The sequence below is a fragment of the Salmo salar genome, chromosome 07 (assembly GCF_965601325.2).
Source record: "Salmo salar chromosome 07, fSalSal1, whole genome shotgun sequence".
NCBI lineage: Eukaryota > Metazoa > Chordata > Actinopteri > Salmoniformes > Salmonidae > Salmo > Salmo salar.
The window spans coordinates 56,388,524-56,394,772 of record NC_138297.1 but is presented as its reverse complement, the minus strand read 5'-3'; positions in this window follow the sequence as shown (position 1 = coordinate 56,394,772).

Below are 6,249 nucleotides of genomic sequence, written 5' to 3'. Positions count from 1 at the left end.
GGCATAACGGGTTCTCAAACTTTTTGGGGCCGGGAAACCCTTTTGTGATAGCAAATTTGTAAGGGACCCCCCTGATAATCAGAACACAACTCCAGTGTTGTACATGGCCAGACAAACCAAGTCTCAGGTCTTGTGATGGAACGTTTTAAAGTCCCACCTACTGGCATCGGAGAGAACATTTAGCAGTTTTCTAGCTAATTTCCTGCAGTTCTACGCATTTTATCATGGGGCAGAGAGATTTTTTGTTGTTCCAACTTTAAAGCTAATGTCCTGTAATTCTACACACATTACATTGTGCAGTTTTTCCCAAGTAGCGCAGCGGTCTAAGGCCCTGCATCTCAGTGCTTAAGGCGTCACCACAGACACTCTGGATCAAATCCAGGCTGTATCACAACCGGCCGTGATAGGGAGTCCCATAGTGCCGAGCACAATTAGCCCAGCGTCGTCTGGGTTTGGCCGGGTGTAGGGCGTCATTGTAAATAAGAATTTGTTCTTATCTGACTTGCCAACTTAAATAAAGGTTAAATAAAAAAAATTGTAAAATATTGCAGTGCATTTATGTAAAAAATAAATAATTGATAATTGGTGGAGTACTGTGGATACCAATATCCCTGTGAGCCTCCCATGCCCATGTTACCCAGGGTTAACCTTTTACTGCAGTGGGCTAAATCAGGGTCACAAAGTGTTTCTTGGCAGTCTTAAACAAATCTACTTTGAAACAAAAGTATACACCTCACACACATGGTTTGGGCTTAAAAAGGAGACACCTGTACCATGTCAGATATAGAGTTGAAATCTATTGAGTTTGCAACCCAATATTACACTTTATATACATCACAGAAGCCTGAAATATAACAAAACCAGTTGTTAAAAAAAAAAAGAGGTTTATTTATGAAAAATATGAATAACATTCCACCCATGAGGCCACTAGTCATTTGACTGCAGGACAGGGCTACCAACCTGAATTGTAGATGAATAATATTAGGCCTACATGTATTGTACCCTCTGAACTTAATCCACAGATCCCTTGGCCAAAATGTGTTTAATCTGTTGTTATTAGTAACATTCTAAAAATAAATATATATATACTGCTCAAAAAAATAAAGGGAACACTAAAATAACACATCCTAGATCTGAATGAATGAAATAATCTTATTAAATACTTTTTTCTTTACATAGTTGAATGTGCTGACAACAAAATCACACAAAAATAATCAATGGAAATCCAATTTATCCACCCATGGAGGTCTGGATTTGGAGTCACACTCAAAATTAAAGTGGAAAACCACACTACAGGCTGATCCAACTTTGATGTAATGTTCTTAAAACAAGTCAAAATGAGGCTCAGTGGTGTGTGTGGCCTCCACGTGCCTGTATGACCTCCCTACAATGCCTGGGCATGCTCCTGATGAGGTGGCGGATGGTCTCCTGAGGGATCTCCTCCCAGACCTGGACTAAAGCATCCGCCAACTCCTGGACAGTCTGTGGTGCAACGTGGCGTTGGTGGATGGAGCGAGACATGATGTCCCAGATGTGCTCAATTGGATTCAGGTCTGGGGAACGGGCGGGCCAGTCCATAGGATCAATGCTTTCCTCTTGCAGGAACTGCTGACACACTCCAGCCACATGAGGTCTAGCATTGTCTTGCATTAGGAGGAGCCCAGGGCCAACCGCACCAGCATATGGTCTCACAAGGGGTCTGAGGATCTCATCTCGGTACCTAATGGCAGTCAGGCTACCTCTGGCGAGCACATGGAGGGCTGTGCGGCCCCCCCCAAAGAAATGCAACCCCACACCATGACAGACCCACCGCCAAACCGGTCATGCTGGAGGATGTTGCAGGCAGCAGAACGTTCTCCACGGCGTCTCCAGACTCTGTCACGTCTGTCACATGTGCTCAGTGTGAACCTGCTTTCATCTGTGAAGAGCACAGGGCGCCAGTGGCGAATTTGCCAATCTTGGTGTTCTCTGGCAAATGCCAAACATCCTGCACGGTGTTGGGCTGTAAGCACAACCCCCACCTGTGGACGTCGGGCCCTCATACCACCCTCATGGAGTCTGTTTCTGACCGTTTGAGCAGACACATGCACATTTGTGGCCTGCTGGAGGTCATTTTGCAGGGCTCTGGCTGTGCTCCTCCTGCTCCTCCTTGCACAAAGGCGGAGGTAGCGGTCCTGCTGCTGGGTTGTTGCCCTCCTACGGCCTCCTCCACGTCTCCTGATGTACTGGCCTGTCTCCTGGTAGCGCCTCCATGCTCTGGACACTACGCTGACAGACACAGCAAACCTTCTTGCCACAGCTCGCATTGATGTGCCATCCTGGATAAGCTGCACTACCTGAGCCACTTGTGTGGGTTGTAGACTCCGTCTCATGCTACCACTAGAGTGAAAGCACCGCCAGCATTCAAAAGTGACCAAAACATCAGCCAGGAAGCACAGGAACTGAGAAGTGGTCTGTGGTCACCACCTGCAGAACCACTCCTTTATTGGGGGTGTCTCGCTAATTGCCTATAATTTCCACCTGTTGTCTATTCCATTTGCACAACAGCATGTGAAATTTATTGTCAATCAGTGTTGCTTCCTAAGTGGACAGTTTGATTTCACAGAAGTGTGATTGACTTGGAGTTACATTGTGTTGTTTAAGTGTTCCCTTTATTTTTTTGAGCAGTGTATATATTATACATTACCGTTCAAAAGTTTGGGGTCACTTAGAAATGTCTTTGTTTTTGAAAGAAAAGCACATTTTCTGTCCATGAAAATAACATCAAATTGATCAGAAATACAGTATAGATATTGTTAATGTTGTAAATGACTATTGTAGCTACAAATGGCAGATTTTATATGGAATATCTACATAGGTGTACAGATGCCCATTATCAGCAACCATCACTCCTGTGTTCCAATGGCACGTTGTGTTAGCTAATCCAAGTTTATCATTTTAAAAAGCTAACTGATCATTAGAAAACCCTTTTGAAAGTATATTAGCACAGCTGAAAACTGTTGTCCTGATTAAAGAAGCAATAAAACTGGCCTTCTTTAGACTTTCTTCTGAAACTCGTCAGTCTATTCTTATTCTGAGAAATTAAGGCTATTCCATGTGAGAAATTGGCAAGAATCTGAAGATCTCGTACAACGCTGTGTATTACTCCTTTCACAAAGCAGCGCAAACTGTCTCTAACCAGAATAGAAAGAGGAGTGGGAGGCCCCGGTGCACAACTGAGCAAGAGGACTAGTACATTAGAGTGTCTAGTTTGAGAAACAGATGCCTCACAAGTCCTCAACTGGCAGCTTCATTAAATAGTACCCGCAAAACACCAGCCTCATCGTCAACAGTGAAGAGGCGACTCCGGGATGCTGGCCTTCTAGGCAGAGTTGCAAAGAAAAAGCCATATCTCAGACTGGCCAATAAAAATAAAAGATTAAGATGGGCAAAAGAGCACAGACACTGGACAGAGGAAGATTGGAAAAAAGTGTTATGCACAGACGAATCTAAGTTTGAGGTGTTCGGATCACAAAGAAGAACAATCGTGAGATGTAAAAAAATGAAAAGATGCTGGAGGAGTGCTTGACTCGATCTGTCAAGCAAGGTGGCGGCAATGTGATGGTCTGGGGGTGCTTTGGTGGTGGTAAAGTGGGATATTTGTACAGGGTAAAAGGGATCTTGAAGAAGGAAGGCTATGACTCAATTTTGGAACGCCATACCATACCCTGTGGACGGCACTTAATTGGAGCCAGTTTCCTCCTACAACAGGACAATGACCCAAAGCTTAGCTCCAAACTATGCAATAACTATTTAGGGAAGAAGCATTTAGCTGGTATTCTGTCTATAATGGAGTGGCCAGCACAGTCACTGGATCTCAACCCTATTGAGCTGTTGTGGGAGCAGCTTGACCGTATGGTATGTAAGAAGTGCCCATCAAGCCAACTAGAATGCCAAAGGCCTGCAAGGTTGTAATTGCTGCAAATGGAGGATTCTTTGACGAAAGCAAAGTTTGAAGGACACAATTATTATTTAAATTTAAAATCATTATTTATAACCTTGTCAATGTCTTGACTATATTTCCTATTCATTTTGCAACTCATTTCATGTATGTTTTCATGGAAAACAAGGACATTTCTAAGTGACTTTTGAACAGTAGTGTATGTATATATATATTTAAGCAATAAGGCCAGAAAAGGTGTGGTATACGGCCAATATACCACGGCTAAGGGCTGTTCTTAGGCACGACGCATCGCGGAATGCCTGGACACAGCCCTTAGCCGTGGTATATTGGCCATATATCACAAACCCCCGAGGTACCTTATTGCTATTATAAACTGGTTACCAACGTAATTAGAGCAGTAAAAATACATGTTTTGTCATACACATGGTATACAGTCTGATATACAACAGCTGTCAGCCAATCAGTATTCAGGCCTCGAACCACCCAGTTTATATATATATATATATTCATAAAATATTAATAAAATAATGAAATGCACCAGGCTATTAGCCACCGGTGCTACTAGTCACATCATGTTGTACTATGCCCTTGCATAGTGTCACGACTTCTCCCGAAGTCGATGCCCCTCCTTGTTCGGGCGGTGCTCAGCGGTCGACGTCACCGGTCTTCTAGCCATCATTGATCCCTTTTTCATTTTCCATTGGTTTTGTCTTGTCTTCCTACACACCTGGTTCCAATCCCATTCATTACATGTTGTGTATTTAACCCTCTGTTTCCCCTCATGTCCTTGTCAGAGAAGGTTTGTTATGTGTTGTTGGCTTGGTGCGTGACGGGTTATTGTACCCATGTTTATTTTATTATGTACTTTGGTTTTGGAGTTTGTTTTTACTTTATTAAACTACTCCAGTTACACCAAGTTTGTTTCTCCTGCGCCTGACTTCCCTGCCACCTACACACGACATGACACATAGTAAATCTCAAAATAGTATATATATATATATATATATACACTGCTCAAAAAAATAAAGGGAACACTTAAACAACACAATGTAACTCCAAGTCAATCACACTTCTGTGAAATCAAACTGTCCACTTAGGAAGCAACACTGATTGACAATAAATTTCACATGCTGTTGTGCAAATGGAATAGACAACAGGTGGAAATTATAGGCAATTAGCAAGACACCCCCAATAAAGGAGTGGTTGTGCAGGTGGTGACCACAGACCACTTCTCAGTTCCTGTGCTTCCTGGCTGATGTTTTGGTCACTTTTGAATGCTGGCGGTGCTTTCACTCTAGTGGTAGCATGAGACGGAGTCTACAACCCACACAAGTGGCTCAGGTAGTGCAGCTCATCCAGGATGGCACATCAATGCGAGCTGTGGCAAGAAGGTTTGCTGTGTCTGTCAGCGTAGTGTCCAGAGCATGGAGGCGCTACCAGGAGACAGGCCAGTACATCAGGAGACGTGGAGGAGGCCGTAGGAGGGCAACAACCCAGCAGCAGGACCGCTACCTCCGCCTTTGTGCAAGGAGGAGCAGGAGGAGCACTGCCAGAGCCCTGCAAAATGACCTCCAGCAGGCCACAAATGTGCATGTGTCTGCTCAAACGGTCAGAAACAGACTCCATGAGGGTGGTATGAGGGCCCGACGTCCACAGGTGGGGGTTGTGCTTACAGCCCAACACCGTGCAGGATGTTTGGCATTTGCCAGAGAACACCAAGGTTGGCAAATTCGCCACTGGCGCCCTGTGCTCTTCACAGATGAAAGCAGGTTCACACTGAGCACATGTGACAGACGTGACAGAGTCTGGAGACGCCGTGGAGAACGTTCTGCTGCCTGCAACATCCTCCAGCATGACCGGTTTGGCGGTGGGTCAGTCATGGTGTGGGGTTGCATTTCTTTGGGGGGGGCCGCACAGCCCTCCATGTGCTCGCCAGAGGTAGCCTGACTGCCATTAGGTACCGAGATGAGATCCTCAGACCCCTTGTGAGACCATATGCTGGTGCGGTTGGCCCTGGGTTCCTCCTAATGCAAGACAATGCTAGACCTCATGTGGCTGGAGTGTGTCAGCAGTTCCTGCAAGAGGAAGGCATTGATCCTATGGACTGGCCCGCCCGTTCCCCAGACCTGAATCCAATTGAGCATATCTGGGACATCATGTCTCGCTCCGTCCACCAACGCCACGTTGCACCACAGACTGTCCAGGAGTTGGCGGATGCTTTAGTCCAGGTCTGGGAGGAGATCCCTCAGGAGACCATCCGCCACCTCATCAGGAGCATGTCCAGGCGTTGTAGGGAGGTCATACAA